Raw genomic sequence first — 21931 nt, 5'->3', positions numbered from 1 at the left:
TCCTCCAGTAGGGAGGTCACTCATGCCAGAGAAGCTTGTGTGGCAGCCAACTGGTGTTCATTCTGCCAACGTGGCCAAACCATTGTAGTCTGCATTTTTAGAGCTGTTCTTTGACTAATGGTTGATGATTGCACAGTATCCAAATTGTCTTGTTATGATGGCAGTCATGAAGAGAGACATCCAGGATATCTCTCAAGCAATTGGAAAACGTCAAGCTTGTTCATGTCTGATCTGAGCAGAATCCATATTTCTGATCTGTATTGGAGAATTGGCAGGATCAGTGTTCAGAAGAGTGTAATTAGCATTTACCCAGATAAGGAGTGCTGCTTCCCCAGGCTATTGATTTGTCAGAGCTATGTTGTACCTATAGGTTTGTCTCCTTGATGTCTGCATGTTATGATGGACTGCTAAAAATATTGAACGCTAGTCCCCCTTTTTAACACTGATGTTCAGAATTTGATTAATTTCTCATGAATTTCTATTCTGCATCAACAATGAAAGACAAACAAACCTCACTCTCCAGGAATCAATCAAAGATAGAAAATTAGGCTTAAGTTATAAATAGATTTATAGACTGAATTATTACTTTGGTGCCAACTGATCAGCTGCTCTTATTTTACCAAGATTCCTCCCACTGGTTTGTTTTATCTGAGAGTCACTTCCTGCTGTTTTTAGGATGATGGATTATTTCTAGCAAAGACAGGCTCATAAGAAGCAAGTTCTGTTCCTTGTGTTCAAAAAAGATGCAGAGTATCTGATATAGTGCATTTTTCTTCTAAAAAAATTCTGGACAATTTATTTCTGCAAATTGGAGACTTTATTTGCAAAACTAAATAAGAGAAGGTATAACACATATGCAGTAGGGGAGGGGCTGTGTTCTGTTCTTTGGTAGGAGAGAATGAACAAATTGACAACTCCAACCTAGAGTCTGGGGAACTCAACAGACTGGGCTGCTGGGTGGAGAGAGTAACAACAGAGGAAATCTCCCTTTTAAACTCAATAGATAAAACACCATGAATAAAAACATAAGGGTGATACAGCTAAATTGGGGGCAACTACTTGGACCAAAGCACTGCTACAAAGACACAGGGGGCACACATCACACACAAAAAGATGGAGCAGAAATGTTTTGCCATCAATGGCCATTCTGCACGTGCTGCCTCAAGAAGTGGCAGTGCTACAGCTATGTTAACAGATCCTGCTGTGCCTGCTGGAGCTGGTAAGTCATTGGTAGGCCAGGGGGTGGGAAGGGGTGGATCTAGCAGCAATGGTGCATGCCATTTTCTATCTCCCCGTTCCAGTGCTACCTGCCCCTTTCATCTCCTTGGACAAATGCCACCAAAAGTGATGGCGTGTGACTGAGGAGACCCATAGGCAATCCTAGGGCTTGCCAGAAGGAAAGTATAAAACATTTATTCTTACCTCATGTTTGCTCTTTGGTCATCCCCCACCACTGCTGGATGCAGCATGCATCAATTTGAGAGGATAGGATTGAGCCTAAATATACTATCAAATCAAAATGAGTAAATAAATTCTGGTAAGCCTGCGAACCTGACCTCTCCAGGATGTTAAAGATTCATCTCTGGATTTCAATTATATCCATCCCTACAAACTTGAGAGAGATCACCATTTCATGCTGAGTCAGTGTCAACTTGAATTACAAAAGAAAGCAGAGACTGAGTGCTTCTTCTGTACACTAGGGAAGATGAATTCTTAGATTTTTTTCACCTGCAGTGAGAATCTTGAGCCCTAGTGATCACCATCCTAACATGGATGACATCCATGAGTCTCACTTAGCACATTCCAGGTAAAAGTGTGATTCATTCATTCTCTTACTTTGTGCCATTCTATACAGCACATCACAGGGTTTCAGAAAGTGAAGTCCAGGATTAACATTGCTGGTTCAATATTTTTTCAAATAAAAGAGAGGCACTACTGAACTTGAGTGAGCTCAAATGTTATACAAGAGCTTGGAAAGTTGATATATGAGGGGGGGTCTTTGCCTGCCTCACTTCTCCTCTAATATCCATGGGAAGGAAGTAGCAGTTAAGACTTTCCTTTGGCAGAACAGTTTCTTGCCACCAGGCAGGAGTCCAGTCGTGGCTAGGCAGGTTGCAAAGCTAAATCATTACAATGGATAGAAAAATCTGTTTTGTTTTATATGCCTGACTGTGCGCTCTTTTCTGAAATAAAGCTTATTTTTGTTTTAAGCCATTTTTTAATTTGCAATGACTTTGTTCAATGACTTGACATTCAGAAGCTCTATGGCTGTTGACAAATAGACTAGTGTTGCTCATGGATGAACCAAAAAAATAAATTCCAAAGTGATTCAGAGTGTGACAAGATGTTGAGTCAACCAGAACAGTCTCTAGATCGTGGGCACTTTGCCATTCAAAATATGAAGTAGCCCAAAAGTTCAAAGCTTCAGTTGACAATTATAATATTATATACTTGTATATAGCGAGTATTAAATATTTGTATAGGTGTGGTGGCTGAGTGGTTAAAGACACTTGACTGTTGGCTGGAAGGTCGGCAGCCCAGGAGTTCAAGACCCCGATGCTGCAGAACAGGGTAAGCTCCTGTTACTTGCCTTAGCTCCTACCAAGGTAGCAGTTCGAAAGCATACAAGCAGTTAAATAGATACCACTTCGGTGGGAAGGTAACAGCGCTCCATGCACTTTGGTGTTTAGTCATGCTGGCCACATGACTACAGAAGATGTCTTGGACAATGCTGGCTCCCTCAGTTTGGAGATGGAGATTAGCACTGCCCCCTAGAGTTGGATACGACTGTGCAGGGGAAACCTTTACCTGTACCTTCATAAAGCGATTACAGGTATTCCCTTATGAATATGTCAAAACTCATGTGAGTCATGAAATTATCCATTTCTTTCAACTACATGTTTAAAGTAGCTGCAGAGAAGATACATATTTTCAAACATTTTTGGAATAGCCAAGGGACAACATAGTGCTTATTTCTTTCCTTGGAATGTCAGAATAAAACAGACTATTCACAGAAATTGGATTTTCCTTTCTTTTTTGTGGAAGGTGAAAATTGTTTGTTTCACACAGCTCTTGCTCTGGGACAGATAGGACAAATACTTCCTAGTGATGACATTTCCAATCTCATCCTGCAGTGAGTGGGATCATATAGGAGTTGTAACACTTATCTGAAAATAGCTTGTGAGCTCCACAGAGCGCCATTCTCATTTAAAATTGCATTGGGTGAAACTTCTGATGACTCTCACTACATTGTTGCCAATGCAAACTAATAAATAAAGCTCACTTTCAAAAACATCCAACTTCTGAAGTTGAGAGTAAAGATCTGTACTAGGGTTCTTGCCAGCATTCTCTTTCAAGACAGTTTGGAAGACATGGGATGATCATGGAAAGTGATGGGTTGTAGGCAAACTCCAGTAACAAACTTCTGTGATGGGGCTAAACACATTTCTCTTGGAAATGTCCAGTGGAAAGATTATAAGCAAAATTTTGCCAAATTTAGGCATTGTTAAATTCCATTTATATGGGAGAGAGAATTAAACATGTGCTTAACTTGACCATTGACATCAAAGGCCGTAAAAATACTACATTACAGTGTAACACAATGTGAACAATTCTGTATTTGTCTGAATACTTTGTTTATTAATTTTGATTTCAAAAATGAGGCTATTTTTGGCACAGCATCAATAATTCAGCCACAATTTATGCTATGCAGTTGTATAATGTGTCTATTACAATGCATTAGGCATTAGGATGAATGAAATGTCCAGCTGAAATGTCCGCGTGACTTCCTCTTTGCCGACGATGCAGCTATCACTACCCACTCTGCCAAAGATCTCCAGCAGCTCATGGATCGTTTTAGCAAGGCCTGCCAAGATTTTGGACTGACAATCAGCCTGAAGAAAACACAGGTCATGGTTCAGGATGTGGACTTGCCTCCCTGCATTACAATCTCTGCACCTCCCTGCATTACAATCTCTGCACATGAACTGGAGGTTGTCCATGACTTTGTGTACCTTGGCTCAACGATCTCTGACACTCTTTCTCTCGATACCGAGCTAAACAAATGCATCGGCAAAGCAGCTACCACATTTTCCAGACTCACAAAGAGTCTGGTCCAACAAGAAGCTGACGGAACATACCAAGATCCAGGTCTACAGAGCTTGCTTCTTGAGTACACTTCTGTACTGCAGCGAGTCATGGACTCTTTGCTCACAACAGGAGAGGAAACTGAATGCTTTCCACATGCGCTGCCTCCAACGTATTCTCGGCATCACCTGGCAGGACAAAGTTCCAAACAACACAGTCCTGGAACGTGCTGGAATCCCTAGCATGTATGCACTACTGAAACAGAGACGCCTGCGTGGGCTTGGTCATGCTGTGAGAATGTGCGATGACCAGATCCCAAAGGATCTCCTCTATGGAGAACTCGTGCAAGGAAAGCGCCCTACAGGTAGACCACAACTGCGATACAAGGACATCTGCAAGAGGGATCTGAAGGCCTTAGGAGTGGATCCAACAAGTGGGAAACCCTGGCCACTGAGCGGCCCGCTTGGAGGCAGGCTGGCAACATGGCCTTTCCCAGTTTGAAGAGACACTTGGCCAACAGTCTGAGGCTAAGAGGCAAAGAAGGAAGGCCCATAGCCAGGGAGACAGACCAGGAACAGACTGCACTTGCTCCCAGTGTGGAAGGGATTGTCACTCCCGAATCGGCCTTTTCAGCCACACTAGACGCTGTTCCAGAACCACCTTTCAGAGCGCGATACCATAGTCTTTCGAGACTGAAGGTTGCCAACTAGGCATTAGGATAGACAAATTCACAAAATTTAAGATAAAAAAGTTTTGATTCTAAACAACTAAGATTATTGTTGGAGTCAGCACTTCTGAACTGTATAAAAACATTAAAAATTCAGCCAACAATTTTTATATTGCATAGTGTTATGTTATGTTTACTAGCAGGTTAAGTCTACAGCATCTCTTGTTAGTATATTATAGCACAAAATTTGCATGCTTCCATTATAATCAGCTAAATTTGTTCCTGCACTGGAAGGCTCCCAGCAGGCTCCCTTGAGTTTAAGCCAGCTCACACAAGCAGACATATACTATTCTTTTTAAAGTATGGAACAGCATTTTTCATTGTACACTTTCATCAAAACATTGCCTCTGGAATATTTCCATATAGTTCTTGGCAAATCCAATATACCTGTCAAGGAAAGTACTGTACATTCCCCATTGACCATAACATAGAATTTGCAGAGAATTTTAACCTCAGTGACAGTACAGTCCTATCCCCGGCAGCTCCACCGGGTGCAGCAGTGCCAAAATGGCTAAAATTGCATCCAGCGGACTTTCGCCCCCTTCCCCTGAATAAGGGCGCAGGGGTGTTATGGTTTTGTTCTGGCTATTTTGTCTGTGCGGACTGCAGGAGTCTTGTGTTGGGCTTTTCAGCCTGGCACAGAGGATCTAGCAGAGCAGGACTTATGGCACATTTGCGATACCCTGCACTGCTCAGCACCAACAATGAGATATGTTGGGATTGGGCACAGAATCTGTATTTTAACCTTTATTATTTATTGCCTGCCATACAAAAAAATTAGTTGCATGCACTTTTCCCATGTGCATTTAATATCTGCAGTATCCTCATCTCCAAAAGGAAGCCCTTCCTTTCCATGACACATAAGGGAAGCTTTGCTGGGTATGTTTGCAGTTGAAGTATTAACTTTACAATAACAGTCTGGAATTCTTGCTGTCAGCTCAGATGTGGAGAAGAGAATCAGTCAAATTTGTTCTTCACAAGTGCTTCTGGCACCTACAGCATGACTCACTAAAATGTCCCTGCTAAAATCAGGACATTCAATTTTAAAAGGGAAAGGAAATATGTAGAAGTATGATTCATGAGCAAACCCTAAGGGAACAAACCGTTGCTTTTGACTGTTTCATTCTTACTCAGCATAGGTCCATTAAGAACAGCCTCAGATTTGCAAATCCCTTTAAAATGGTGACAAAAAGTGATGCATTGAACAAAAGTATTGTTTTTATGGACTGTATGAAAGCTAGACCACTTCATCATCATCATCATCATCATCATCATCATCATCATCAAGTTTGACATAAGACATCGTTTTGACTCTCCAGTTCAACAATCCTTTGTTGTGTTTGCTACAGCAGACTAATACTACTTATGTATATGTGTCTGTGTGTTGTTCAGTATATATATTGAACAGTGAGTGGTGTTGTGTGAAATAAAAGAGAGAACACCTGGAGTGTGTTACATTCAGGTGGCTTGTCATGGAGCAATCCACCTTACCTCAGCTACTTGTCTGGGGTAGTTCAGTCCTATGGGTGCAGCTGTTCTCCTCTAGTTCTGCACATGAAGGCATGTCAGTAGGTATGCTCCTGCAAGTTAATACCTTGACTGTGGTCCTATGAACTGTTCTCCATATATACAAGTTATTTACAAGCCTACCTGTTTCTGCTGAGTGTTGACCTTTTGGCATGACGTATTGGCCCTTGGAGCCTGGTGAGTACTGCAGCCCTGGAATCCAATGGTGAAAAGAGAAAATTATATGGAGGATAACTTTCCATATCCTCACACGTGATGTGATATATCTTGTATTTCCCAGATGTGCATGTAAGACCTTTCATTCTATAGGTCCTTCCAAAGACCTTCTTTCACTAGAAGAAGGCACCAAGCACTGTGGGCTAAGAAGCACAGGATGGTGATCTGGTGGTGGAGGGATGGATGAATGGGTAGTACCTTGGGTATCTGCAAACATCTAGAGTAATTCAGACCTCCTCAGTATGCAACTGCCATCATACCAAATGTTTGATAAGTGAATATAAATGGGATGAACAGTGGCAAGTTTCTGGCTCACTTTGTGAAGACCTCACATTTCACAGAGACCATGGATTCCGCTGCATTCAGATAACCCCTGCTAATTGGGTAAGAGGCACTTTTTCAAGTGGGTGCTCCTTTTTTTAGCAGGGGGAGAGTAACTGGCCCACCTTACCCCAGCACTGTCTGTTCTAGTGGCTGTCTGCTGGTATTCCTTGGTATCTTTTTAGATTGTGAGCCCATTTAGGACAGGGAGCCATTTCGTTATTTGATTTTTCTCTGTAAACCGCTTTGTGAACTTTTAGTTGAAAAGCGGTATATAAATACTGTTAATAATAATAACGCATCTCAAGGACTGGAACACTGTGGGGACTACTATCCTTGTTATATCCAAATGTACAATCCAGGACTTTGTGGTGTGTGACACTCCATTAATATGAAGTGGGCCTTCTCTACTCTCCTTGTCATTTTCAGTTATCTATCTGGTCATTGGGGGGGGGGAGTACAAAACAGAGCTTACAGCTCAATCCTATTGCTGGCAGCATTGCAAGGTGCAGTGGCATCAAAATGGCTACAGCTGTATTCAGTGGCACTGCCAGGGCTGCTGAAGGTCTCCTTGGGGGAAGGGGATTTTTTGTCCCCTTCCCCTGGGGCGGTAGCGTAGCTAGGGGGTGCAGGGGGTAGCAAGTGCACCAGGCTACAGGGTGGGGGGGCAACAACTTGCAGGCAACAGCACCTGTGTGCAACAATTGGGCTGCTGCCAGCAGCCTTGCCAATGCCAGGCACTCTGGAGGGAGGAGGGGCAACAGTCATGGATAGGGGTGAAACTGCATGTTGCCCCTCCCTGCAGGCGAGATGGAAGGTAGGTCGCGGCAGGCACGAGGAGCTGGCCCTCTCCCCCTCCCACAGCTGAGATGCTGGTGATGGGCACAGACCTCCTCGGAGTCTTCCTTTCATGCACCTGCCAGCCCTCATTCCCTCTGTGATTTCCTCCACCTGTCCTGCTCAACATGCTGCCCCCTGAAGCCCTATTTGGCTTAAATGGCAAGAGAGGCAGGTGGGGAGTGGAGCAGAGCACATCAAGTGCTTGTTTGTGTTTAGAGAGGGAGGAAGAAGTGTGTTTGTGGGGGGGGGGGCTGTTGGATGCTGATCAGGACATTGTGTGTGTGTGTGTGTGTGTGTGTGTGTGTGTGTGTGTGTGTGAGAGAGAGAGAGAGATGGAGCCCCCCCATAGGCAGGCATAACCCCCAGAGACCCTTGTGGAGCCCAGCCTGGACTGAGGAGGGGGATCCCCTTGTGCAGCGGGACCAGTTGCTCACCACTTCCCTGCCCTACATAGCCTACTCTCCTCGTCACAGTCCTCTCTCTACTTGCCTGCCCCTTATCCTGCTCTCTCCTCCTGGCAAGGCTGCAGCAGCCCAATTGTCTCTGCACTCTAAGCCAGTAGGGCTTGCTCCTGAGTAGACATGCAGGAGATTGGGCTCTGAGGCTGCAACCCTATTCACACTATCCTGGGAGAAAGCCCCATTGACTAGACTGGGCTTGCTTCCAAGTAGACAGGCAGAGGATTGGGCTCCAAGGCTGCAATCCTCTCCCCACTTTCCTGGGAGTAAGTTCCTTTGACTATAATGGGCTTGCTTCCAAGTAGAAGGGCAGAGGATTGGGCTCTGAGTTGGCTGACTGTGATAGGTTACCTGTGCATGTGCAGGAACCTGAAGAGGGTAGCAAGCAAGGCACAGCAGCCTGGGAGGCAAGTTGCAGCAGGAGCACTGAGCAGCAGGTGGTTTGGCCTCATCATTTATTCACAGAATTCCTCAGTTCCACTTCCTAAAGGTCAGCTGCTGGCTCTCATGATTGTCTCCAGTCCCCTCCTGCACATCTCCAACTGTGTAAGGCTGCAATCCTGCCTTCCTTCACTTGCCAGGGAGTAAGCCCCATTGAACACAATGGGACTTACTTTTGAGTAGGCATGAATAGATTGCGCTGTAGAAGTCCAATAAGTACTTTCAACATGTGTTTGCTATTTTAAAATATTAGCTAACATTTCTCATTCACTTTAACAAATAAAAAGACCCAATGTAATCAATTAAATTTGATGTCATTGCTACAGACTTTTTTTTGCTCCGGGCTGCACTTGGTTAGCTACGCCACTAGCCCCGCAATAGAGTGTCTCAAGTTTGCGCCAGCTGTTTTGCCAGCGCAGACTTGAGAGGCTGCAAAGCCTAACATAGAGGTTAGAATATGGCGGAATAGGGCTCCACTGGTCCCATCCCCTCCCACCCCAGCTCCTCCCCCCGGAATGGCTCCGCCATCCCCAAGGCCCTCATCTTGGCCCTCATCTCTCCACCACCCTGAGCTCTTCCCTTGCTCCCGGCGGCATCCATCTAGCGCTGGGCTCAGTGCTGGTTGGTGCTGGGTCTGTGCTGGCGCTCATGCCTCTTCGGGTGTCACGGATGTGCCTTACACCATGTTTGTGACACCCAGTGCCGGCACTGGAGCTCAGCACTGTCACTGGCCCACCTTAGGACTGAGTTTACTGAGAAACTTTAGTTTGCAGTTTCATATTGCTTACGCCTCTCTTAGCCTCTTGTGTGAGGACGACATTTCTGTGTAGCCAAGGCCTAGAGGTCTCCAGTCAGGTATTATGCTGCCTCAGGGGCTTTTCAGATTCATTACAGATGAGAATGTGCCCAAGATTGATTCATAATGGATCCAAAATACCGGAACCCTAAATTTTTTTTGTCAGAATTCAGGTTTTCCCAGATTTTGACAGGATTTCTAATGTAAACAATTATTGTGCCTAATGCAACACCCAGACACACACTTATTTTGGTGCATGCACATGCCTCAGCTATCTGTACAAATGACAGTGCTACCATCCCCCTGGTCACTGTGACAAAATGAATTCATCCCAGCAACCTACAAGACTGTTGTCATACTGGAGCGATTCCTACAGCATTTTGTGAAGCAGTTCTGGATTCCTGCTTTTTCATTTCCTCTGTGATGTTTAAATTTCCTGCTCAGATGTTGCTATATTCCAGATTTAATAATTTTTGGAAATTAAGTGATTTCTTACAAAAAGAGAGCAAAACACGGGGCATAAAAAGGCATGTATTTCCTTTCTATACTGCACATATCCCTGTTGAGCTTTTCCGGATAGTGGCCAGGCAGAAGACCTACTGGACATTCTGGAGATTCTGCCTGCTCTAAACTGCATTGAGTTCAGCTCCTTGCCCTCACAACTGAAGTCTTATTATTTATCCAAATACATATTTATACTCTACCTTTCTACCTATAGAGAGGCTCCCAAACCGCTCACTACTTTTTAAAAAAACAATACTACCATAAAAAAACATAACAGCAAATCCCACCAACCCAACTGAAGGAAACTGATGATGACGATTAAGAAAGCCAAATTAAAATGGAGTGAACTAAGCACTTGTCTAAATAGAGAATTAACTCTGAGATCCAAGGTTGCTGTCTTACAGCCCAATCCTATGCATGTCTACTCAGAAATAAGTCCCATTACAGTCAATGAAGCTTACTCCCGGGAAAGTGTGGATAGGATTGGGCTATTCCTGACCAGCAACAACTCCCTCTTGACTGGATTCAATCTTATTACCAGATTGGAAGTGATACCTCTTTAGGAATCTAAACTCTCTTTTTAACCCTTGGATTATACTGGAAGGAAAGCATTCCTTGGCTTTTTTTTTTTTTTTTTTTGCCCCTTTGGTTGTGTATGTTTCTTCCTAAGTTTCAAATCTCTGCAAATCTCCAGAGTTCAGTGATTACCAAGAAACCTTCACATTATTTGTGGGTGATCGCATTTCAGCTACATTCCTTTTGGCTAGGGTAACCAGAGTGGGACAGAGGGTTATACCTTTAAACTTATGTATAGAACAGGAAATTTTGGCAGGTGCAGCTTTTAAAACCCTTCCACTTGAGCTGCACCTGCCAAAATTCTCTCTTCTATACAGTGGTTAAAGGTATAACCTTCTGTCCCACTTTGGATTTGGTAGCCCTACTCTTGGCATAGGGGTAAGGACTAGACATGTAGAGCTACTCTGCCCTAGGAGTGTAGGTCTCCATTTCCTCCCCCAAGTTCCACTTCATGCTGCCAGTTGTTTACTCATGAGAAGTGAGCATGAGATGCTCGCAGGTGTGAGATGTGAGTTGTGTTTTGTGCAGAAACTCCGCATGTGCCATGATGTCTATTTGCAGCTGAAGTTCATTAATCCACTGTTTGCTTTTAGTTTGGTCACAAAATAAGCCAGTGATTTAACAGAGCAACATGTGGGTGAAATTTAGATCAAAGTGAGCTGGTAATGTGAAAGGATGGTGATAATAATGCAGTCCTCATCATGGTTGCAAAAGTTTGCTCCTCTCAGAATGCCAATGAAAAGGCAGAAATGTTTCTTTCATCTTTTCCTCCCTTTCAGCCTTCTGCAGGGGCTAGAAGGAAAGTTATTTTCTATTTCTTAGATCAAATTTTTATATTAGACCCAAGAACAGGCTGCCTATCCAAATACGATTATCCCACCAAGACGCAGTTTCTTTCTTTTTTCCTTTTTCTTTTTTTTTGCTTCAGCTAATCAAAGCATAAGTAGAAATGTTGTGCATACATTATGCAGTTAGTTATACTCTTCTCACTTATGATGGGCAAGTTCTAGCCAGAATACTGTACTGTAAAGTCCTTTTAAATCCCATTGATTTCGGAGGTTTAATTTTCTCCAAATAAAATCAGTGGGCCTGAAAAGGCCTTAACTTTGAACAGCTCACACCCTATGTTTTGGTATTGGGGAGGCTGTATCCGTGGATCCCATATCTGCTGATTTTGTTATCTGTGGATCGGGTCTGTGGGGCCCCCACATGCACGGGCCCTTCTGGAGTCAAGGGGGCCTTATAAGGCATTAAAAGGCATGCCTCATAAAGCATTAAAAAGATCACTTCTGGTTTCTCGGTGAAACAGGAAGTCATATGTTTTGAGCTCTAGAGCTCAGTCTGAGCCCAGCAGAGGCCTCTGAGCTCAGAGGACCTTCCAGAGGTGAGGCATCCTTTGGCTCCAAAGAGTGAGAAGCAGGCATTAATCTGTATTCATGGTTTCAGGTGACTGTGGGGGTTTCCTGAACGGAACCCCCACAGGTACAGGGGAACGCCTGTATTTACCAGATTCCAAGCTGGTTTTTTAATTTATCACAAAATAATTTACTCAGTTCTATGGAATGCTTCACACCTCATGCATAAATGTTACATTTTATTCACTTCTCTATTAGAAATTTGACTTTGATTAGTTCAGGGGTGTCAAACATAAGGCCTGGGGGCCAGATGTGGCTCCCAGAACCTCTTTATCTGGCCCTTGGGCTCTCCCAGCACCATCACTAGCTGCTCTCATCTGCTGAACTGTGCTGAAATGTCACTGCTGAAAGGGCTGCCTGCACAATAATTGGACTCTCCCATATCTTGAAAATATGATCAAGATTTGTGAATTTTCTCTTGTCATTTGCAGGCCAAGTTCCTAAGTGAGAAAAAAGTGCTAATTTCTGGTCATGACCTACCTAATGACATCATTTCCTGCTTAATAACATCATCTCCAGCCCTCAGCAGGCATCATGAATTCCATTTGGTCCTCTGTATGAAACAAGTTTGACATGTCTGAATCAGTTGATGGTTTTTAGACTGAACCACACGTGACTTTAAATGGGTCAGTACGTAATTGCAGCTTAAGCCTACCCATGCGTAGCAACTTTGCAGGGGGCTGTAGTTTGGATCAGAACCACAACATGGAAGTAGAGGAACTATACATCTTTACCTGCGATCTGTGTTCCACTTGCACTGGGCCATTAGCTCCAAATAAATATCCATAGGATTGGATTGCAGATTTAAAGATCTTTTAAAAATCTCAAGAAAAAATGGCTGTATTAAACTGGTAGATTCTGGTTCAGAATGCCATAAACACTGATAATTTTAGCCATCTCATTATTTTCCTTTATCCAAACATCTCTTCTAAATATTGACAGTTCAGTCTCTTACTTTTCCTGGTCTTAGAGAGGGTGGGTGTTATTTGATTAAATAAGACTTCAGATTCATATTTATTTCAATATTTGCATTACATCTTGAATGTGTGATACAATGTGTGTACCAAGTCCTCAAGGCCTAGCCAGAATCCTTCTTTTTCTCTGCTACATTTTCAGAATTGGACATGATTGATCGTTTGGTGTGAAACCAGGGTGAACTTGCTATGTAGGTCAGGGGGGGAAAAATCACAAGGGCAGTGTATGCTAAGGGACCTAAATTTTTTACAGTTAAGATGATCAGCTACTGAAAAGGACCAGGTTCCTGTACTTTTAACAGGTATGTGCTAAACAGGTAACAGTAATTCTTAGCCTGTTTTTTCATCTCTGCAGCCTTGTGACTGCACATTTTCATGTGAAAATGAAGTGCCTCCACAGACACACCATTGCGTTGCACTCAAACCTGACCAATTCACTTAAGATGGGGGTGGGTGGGAGGGGTTAAGTGTGTCTTCTTGTGCATCATTTCTCCTCTGAAACTGCCTCCCTCCTCCCCCCACTCTGCTTTGTATCAGCACAAAACCAGGCTGCAGATGCAGGATCATTTATTGTTCCACTATGAAACTTGCTGTGCCAGTGCAAAAATGTTTAGGCTGCTTTGTAACAATTGTGGTGCCTGCACATCACAGGCTGCACTGTTTTGAAAAAGTCAAAAAGCCCAACATAAAATCTGCTGCAATCAGGTTGATTTTATATGAATTGTACATCACTCTGGACCTAATCCTATGGGCCTTTAGTGCCGGCGCTGAGCACAAATGCTAGTGCTAGGTGTCGTAAACATACCACAAAACATGTTTACAGCACCGTGGCAGGAGGTAGCAGTGGCCCTGAGACAGCACCAATCAGCATTGGGCCCAGCACCAGAAAGGATGCCACCCGGAGCAAGGTAAGAGCTCCAGGCGGCAATATAGGCTTTCGGCCGGGGGGGGGGAGGCATTCTGGGGTGGAGGGAGGGCAGGGCGGAGGGACATTTTTTTCTTCTATATTATCTTCCTGGGTACTTCATTCTAGGTGCTGACTTCTTAAATATGTGTTTTGCATTGTTATCACAGCTAGGAGGCAGACTGAATTGCAACAAGTATGAAGTAATGTAATTTAAGAAATATGTCACATATAAATATTTACTTGCTTTTAAATGTGTTTGTCAGTATTTTAGTATTTGTCTAATTCAACATACAGTCATTATTTTGATTTTTTTTTTTTACAGCTGTTCTCAAAACTCTTGGATAATTTTTTTTTTAATGTGAGTTATCTAGAAGAAGAATGTGTGATGAATATTTAATCATTACTCCCAGGTTTAATATTGCTTAAAAAAACTCTGAAACTCAAGTCTCATTAATTATGTTAGAATATGCACTTCATAGCTGTCAAGTATTAGATGTGTTCCATTCTCATTAGAATATAGCTTGTGGGAGGATTAAAGTACACTGAAGGTAAATCTAGATACTCCCTTGTGATTATTGAAAGAACCTTCCAGTTTTTAAAGGCCTGAATTTTCAGAGGGCCTGAAACAAGATTTCATAGAATGAATTGGTCCTTTACATTGATTGGATGCTAAACTGGCAAAACCTTAAATTTTGGGCGCAGGCTACTGGGTGTTTACCCTGAACAAGCTCTGAAATGAATGGGATATGAGCATCAAGGAACTGAGCCCTTATCAACAATTCCTGCAACTGACAGAGAGGAAGCAATCCATTTCCAGATAAATATAGTTCTTAGTGCCAGTGTGGTGGACACATTGAATGAATTTCCACATTAAACTGGATTTTTAATGTAATATATAATATATTTGGGGGGAAAACCTTGTGTCTGTAATGTGAACAAAAAATGTTAGTACAAAATACTTCCAAGAGTCATCATCAACATTCATTAGCTTCATAATAACTTCATCTGCCAGACAGCCTTTTTCTTTTTGTTGTTATAACAACAGATGAGACTGTGTTATTCTCATAAGAATAATGTGCACGTTCCATTTTCTCAACATGGCAAATAACCATTTGCATCCCAATGTAGCAGTAATGGCTTGCGGTGCCTTTCTCATTACTGTATTTTCTGTCTGATTCACACATGGCTCAGTTGGAAGGAGAAACCCTTTGTAAGATATGCGTCCAAATGTTTTTTTTTATGTCATCGGACTGTCACCAAATGGAAGTTACAATTTGGATAGTATTTGAATATCATGGGGAAGGCAGAGATTTCTGAAGACAGAATTTAATCATGAATGTTAATGATATGTGAGTTACATAAGCCAGAGATATTTTAGTTGCATGTTTCACACTGAATGAAATGAATGCATCTAATTGCCTGAAAAATCCTACACAGACTTAAGTGTGATGCTGACTTCTTGGTGCTTTGTATTCAGTGGCTGACTAGAAAAAGGGAGGTACAATGCTAAGTCAGTAGTTGTGTGATTTATTTTTTTTAAATTACATAATTCATCCTTCATCTTTTAAAAAAATTAAGTCAAGTATAAAGGGTAACTGAAATGTGTTTTGTCCTTCAGATGTGCCATCATCTATGCAATTGTTGTACCCCATCATTTTTCCAAAAGCAACACAGAGTCCTAACAAATTTATATTGGGATCCTAACCTGCCCTGGAGCGGGCAAGCCAGGTAGCCTGTGCTGCACCCAGAGCAGGATTGGGGCTGGTTGCGGCACAACTCAGGGCAAGGGGAATTAATTCCCCTTACCCCGAGCAATGCTGCAGCAGGCCAAATGGAGCCACTCACATCTGTGCCACCAAAAATAGGTGGTGCAGATCCGAGCAGCCCGGCAGTAGGCTTGGCCGCTGGGAGGGGGTTAGGATCTGGCCTAAATGCTGAATCCTGGTCCTGCCCCCCTCCTGGGTCCGGTCCTCCCACTGGCCTACTTGCAGTCCACCTTCCCCCCCTGAAACGCACTCCCTCTCCCACCCTCCCCAGATCTCCATACTGACAGCCTGCAAACTTATCTCCGGGTGCCAGCCTGCTGACTCCTGTGGGAGCACAGAAGTGCCTTATGACACTTTTGCAACACCTCCAGGCCAGCATATGGGACTTGCACCAGCCTAAGCAGCCCTTTGGATTGGGCTCTCAGGTTGCAATCCTATCCACACTTATCTGGGAGTAAGTCCTACTGAGTATAATGGGACTTACTTCTGAGTAGACATTCATAGGATTGGGTCTCAGTGTGACACAAGCTTTTGTAGGCTGGAGCTTATTTCATCTGATGCAATGGATGAATTGGGCTCTGGTGCATTAAAATGGACATCACAAGAAATGGGTTAGTCTTTAAGGTAACAAGTGTTCTTGAGGTGTGTCTTAGGGTGCGCCATAGGATGACTTTTTGAGTTCTATCCAAAGAACCATGATGAACATGCCATGATTCAGAGCCATTGAAATTATCAGGACTAGCTTGTTCCATAGATTTTAATGGTGCTTAGCTATTACTAACTTTCTTGGTCAACCCACTGTTTTGCAGGTCACTGTTATTTTTTTCCTCTAACACAGTGTTTCTCAAACTGAGTTGGGACCCACTAGGTGGGTCATGAGCCAATTTCAAGTAGGTCCCCATTCATTTCAATATTTTATTTTTCATATATTAGACTTGATGCTCCCTCAGTATGTGACTGCATTTGGAGAAATGTTACAGATTTGTACTTCTAACAAGATTTGTAACTTCTAAAAGCTACTATGTATATGCTTTTAACAATGATAGTAAATGGGACTTACTCCTGGGTAAGTGTGGGTAGGATTGCAGCCTAGGATTGTTAAAAAATTTTCCTGGTTGATGATGTCACTTCCGGTCATGACATCACTTCCGGTGGGTCCTGACAGATTCTCATTCTAAAAAGTGGGTCCTGGTGCGAAATGTGTGAGAACCACTGATCTAACAGATTGACAAAGAGACCTCATTGGAATCTTTTTTCCAAGGAACTCATGCCAAATGTAATGAAATGTTGAATTATCCCATTTAAACTCACCGCAGCTCTGGGAGGGAGGCTAGGTGGAGAGACAGTGACTTGCCCATAGCTGTCCCATAACTACGTCTGAGCAGGGATTTCAGCCCAGGTTTTCACAGCCAAAGTCTGTATGGTACACCAAGTTTTCCCCAGGTCACTGCCCTATTAGATAATCAAGCCAAAGTGTAGTGTAATTACGAGTAACATAAATGAAGAGACTGGCTTGAGGAAGAAGCCATGCTGTGTTTTCCTTTGTTTCCACACTCTTTCCCAGGCATAGCTGTCAGGGGTGGTGCTACAGAGGCCCCAGATAGCTCTTGTTTCAGAGCTTGTCAACACATCGCTCTTCTTTCAGTGCAGCCATCTGGATCCATTGGCAGATCCACAGGCAATCATGTTGCTGGCTTTGGGGCTGCCTCTGGGGCTCCCCAGTGACTGAGATGACCTGTCAGCTCAGATTCTGTTTATCTTTTCTCAAGCCTGTGTCTTTTGGAGGCTGTTAAAATCTGTCTGTTTGGGGAACAGACATTCAGTTACAAGACACAGGGAAGTGTTTGAAGGGCACACATGCCCAGATCCCTGTATATTTTAACTATGATCCTGAAGTCCATCCATGCACACTGGTCTTGTTTTCTCCAAAGCATTATCCCACAGTGGTTCCCAGTCTACTTTATGTGCATGAACCAAAAATTGAACCCTACCTTCTAAACTTAGCAGAGAGATGGGTTTTAATCCTCAAGTGTTTTCATGGGTTGGCACAATCAAGTTTCCATGAAGGCCATTGCCTACGTCCATGCACAGTATTTTTCTCTTCTGCATGCAAGGCTGGCTTACACATGGTTGTTTATCAGTCAATGATTAAATAATCAACTTAGAGCACAATCTAGAAGCATACTTGGGCTGGTGCAAGTCTTGTGCATCACCTGGAGGTGTTTTGTGCTACTGAGGAGTCTGGAGGCCAGCGCACAATCACACGCTGGCCTCCAGAGGACAAATCCAGCCTCCACTGTGACAGTGGCAGGTAACTTCATGCTGGCTGAGTGAGATCGGTGCAGGAGTTTGCGAAGGTCAGAGGGAGGGTGGAAAGGGGGCTTTCCGGGGGCAGACAGGCAGACTAGGCCCAGGAGGGGGGTGGGTCCAGGATCTGGCACTTGGGCTGGATTCTAACCCCCCCCCCTCCAGTGGCCTGGCCTAATGCCAGGCTGCTTGGATCTGTACCACCTTAGGTGGCACAGATTCAAATAGTCCCATTTGGCCTGCTGCTACATTACTTGGGGTAAGGGGAATTACTTCCCCTTGCTCCAAGTTACACCACATCCAGCCCCAACTCTGTTCTGGATGCAATGCAAGCCAGCCAACCTGCCTGCTCCAGGGCAGGTTAGGACAGGGCTGCCCTACAAACAGATATAAAAATGGTATATGTATGTATGTATGTATGCATACTATGCTATCAGTGTGCATGACATCTTATAGTATTAACATAGATGTGCCCTGCGAACAAGTAACTTACTGTCTAAAATAGGCTTTTGGGATTAAGACAGGGGGAAGGAAGAAGTGATAGGAGGGAAAATGCCATTACTTTATTTATAGCTTGGTTAAGTTAGAAATAAGTGTTAAAGGGGTAAGCCAAATGCTTTGAACACAAGACAGGTTTTAGGGAGAATGTTACATGTTCAGGGAGGGAGTTTCATGCACGGGCGAGGAGACTGGATAGTCTGCAGCAGGTAAATAAAAACATTTTTCTTACACTTGGTAGGCAACCCAATTGCCTATGGGTTTCCTTAGACCTCCACCAGCCATTTTGCTGGCATATGCCGGAGGAAAGAAAAGGGGTGGGGTGGCTTGTGAAAGAAGGGATAAGATCTGGCACATGCCGATGTCACAGAGATCCACTCCTCCCTTCCCCTGCTGTCCCACAATCCTTTCCGGAACTCTGTCTGCCCTTCCCCTTCCTACCCACAACACACCTCTGCCACAAACTTACTGGCACCAACAGAGGCCTCTGCTCTGCACGCTGCACTGCTGCCCATGTGTGGAAGTGGCTTGGAAGCACGTGACAGGAGCCTAGCTTTTCCACCACCATAAAGTTCTTTGCACTGCCAGGATGCTAATTCTGGCAGCGCATGGCCTCAATAGGATTGGGGCATACAAGAAAGACCAGGGAGTGCCACCATAAATATAATACCACTGAGAGAGCTATTTACAAAAGCTTTTACTTTGACAATGGAATGAGTTCAGACAAACACCTGCCAATCATTAAGTGCTATGTAGAGTAACACTTAGTATGGATTAATGATTAATCAAATGTTGTACCTCTATGTGTGAGCCATATCATAAGCCCTGGCATCATTGCCCACTATAATTTGTGTTTAAGCATATGTATTGGGGATTCCCTTCATATGCCCTTTGTGATTTTTCTAATTAGTGCAGGTTGGAAGGCAACTTCCCACAATGAGTAAGTGAAATACTGCTGGTGCCCTCTAATACCAAAGTGATCCAATTATTTCTTCAGGCCCCTCGTTTAGAGTCATATTTTGCCCGTCATGTGGGAGTATTTGATCTCTTCGTGTGAAAAGGTTAGAACTATGTTAATTTCCAAGCAGACAATCATATAATTGATTTACCCAGCAAGGAGACAGAGTTCGCAGAACAAGCCTTCCCCAAGCTACTGCTGCCGCCAAAATATTACCTCTGGCATCTGTTTTTACACTGAGGTATCTCAGGGGTTAGTTGGACTCACAGCAATTAAAAGCTTGCTAAATAAACCCAGAGTTGTATCAGCCTTCCTTTGCAACATGTGCTTTTGGCACAAAGGTTTATTTGGGCTTTCAGTTTAATTTGCATGCCACCACCATAAGCAGCTGCTCCATTTTGGCAACAAGGTGTTAAAAAGAGTACTTAGATGGCATGGAAGAAATGGACTGAAGCCTCTCTTGAAATAATATCATTTCATTTTTCTCCCAACTTTACACCGAGGAGCTCAGAGTGGGAAGCATGCCCATTTGGCCTTACCACAACTCTGTGAGGTATGTGACATGCCATGTGTAATGTGTGTTTTGCCCAGGCTGTTGCTCCAGTTAGCCCTGTTGGGCCCCAGAAGACAGGCAGCACTTGGGGGAGTGGGCAGCCCACTTGCTCATTTCCCCTGCCAACTTCGTTTGCCACTGCTGCAGTTTCCTTCTTACCCCTGTCACTGCTCCCTGCCCAGTTGGGTGCTTCTGCCCTTTGCAAAAGGGACTGGGGAGAGCAGCAGCATCCTCAGATGCTGGGAATGGCAGTAGATATGAACACAGAGTGGTAACAGAGGAAGAGCCACCAGTGCAGACTTGAACAAGTGAGCATGTCAACTTTTTTTTTATTTGGGGGATGGCACAGATGCCACATAGGCTTGTGATGGGTTTATGTTTTGCCCCTCTGTTTTTTCTGGTTGGCAACCTTCAGTCTTAAAAGACTATGGTATAAGCCTACAGCACCCGGTATTCCAAGGTGGTCTCCCATTCAAGTACTAACCAGGCCTGACCTTGCTTAGCTTCTGAGATCAGATGAGATCCAGCATGTGCAGGGTAACAGTTGCTGTTTTTTCTGTCTTTTAAATTAAGTGGCATAAAGGCTGGAGAGGAGCTAAAGCCTCTGAGATACAGTAAATGGTTAAGATTACCTAGTGGACCTGGGTCTAAATGGGAATGTGAACCTTCTTCAAGATTCTCCCCAGTCCTTGTCTAACCACTACACACTACACTGACTCTGGTGGGTTTGATTTGGAGGATTTGAGGGTAGATGGGAGGGCCCTGGTGGCAGACAGAGCTCCAAGCAATCAGAGGGCTGTCCCTTGTATAAAGCTCCATCTTGTTTGGAAACAAGATGACCTCAGGGAGGGAGGCTGAAGGGGCCTGCTGCTTAAGACAGGGTGGGGGGGTAGTTGGCCAAAACAGCCTGCCCAAAGTCAATGTCTCAGGTGCAGTTTTTGACATCTTGGGCTCCTTGCCTTGGCTACTGTGCAAACTGAGCCTCAAAACCAAATGGTGGGGGCAGGACTGATACAGCCTACCTGAGGCCCTGATGGTGTGTTGGGAGCTAACATTGCCACTTGCACTGCGCTTTCAGGGATTGGTCCAGCCAGGTGGGCTCTCTGAAAATTATAGGTCCTCAGCCAACACCTGACCTGGCCAACCCCTGACACCCCCTCTGTCCATTGGTTGGTTGGCAACCTTCAGTCTCGAAAGACTATGGTATAAGCCTACAGCACCCGGTATTCCCAGGCAGTCTCCCATCCAAGTACTAACCAGGCCTGACCCTGCTTAGCTTCCGAGATCAGACGAGATCAGGCATGTGCAGGGTAACACATACTTAAAACTTGGTTACAGTCTCTTCTCGGTGCCCACACCTTTCATCTCTGGAGCAACTCCAATTGATTTTTTACAAATGCTAAGGATACTGTCTCTCAAAATTAATCTATTTTTCCTTCTCAGCAATAAACCTTCCCTGGTGACAGACTTGACAATATGCGTGAAATGTTTATTAGAAATTATATATGATCAGGAGACTATATTTGTTTACTCATATTCTGAATTGTTTTTTGCTTGCACTCACACAGACTGCCGCACAGAAAATGTGAGGAAAAAGTTTCTCTTGTGGGAATTGCTGCAGATAGTTTCTGCTGCCTGTTTCTTCCCAGCTCCACTAGTAGCTTCTGAGTTGCCCTTCTGTAATAATCTTTCAAACCAGTCACAAAAGATGTCACAAGTACTCTCGAGTTTTGACAGCCTAGATTTTGGAAAGAAGCTTTAAAATCACATATTTTATTTGACTACCATAAGAAATGTCTGTACTGATCTTTCCCTGAGCTTCTAGGGATTAGTCGGAGCTGCAGTAAGAATCTTAAAGCAAAGTGTATCTTGGATTTAAGGTAAAGGGCACTCTCTGGGCTTAACGTGAGTTGGCCAAACCTGAATCTGTCAGATATCAGCAGGCTCCTAGAATCTCCATGATTCATCTTCAGTGTTCATTCATTTCTATTTGTGAGCTTCATCACTTTGGTCAATTTCAGAAGTTTTAGAGCTTATTCGTATAACTCACTATACTAGTAA

At 43.8% G+C, this 21931-nt stretch overlaps 1 pseudogene; it reads right to left on the bottom strand.

Annotated features, from left to right (window-relative positions):
• Positions 1 to 21078: 21078 nt before the first annotated feature.
• LOC136646506 (5S ribosomal RNA) lies at positions 21079 to 21198 on the bottom strand (annotated as a pseudogene).
• Positions 21199 to 21931: the final 733 nt, after the last annotated feature.

This window comes from Tiliqua scincoides, chromosome 3 (genome assembly GCF_035046505.1).
Source record: "Tiliqua scincoides isolate rTilSci1 chromosome 3, rTilSci1.hap2, whole genome shotgun sequence".
NCBI lineage: Eukaryota > Metazoa > Chordata > Lepidosauria > Squamata > Scincidae > Tiliqua > Tiliqua scincoides.
Note: the sequence above shows the minus strand (reverse complement) of the source record. Positions and strands in the feature narration are given on the sequence as shown.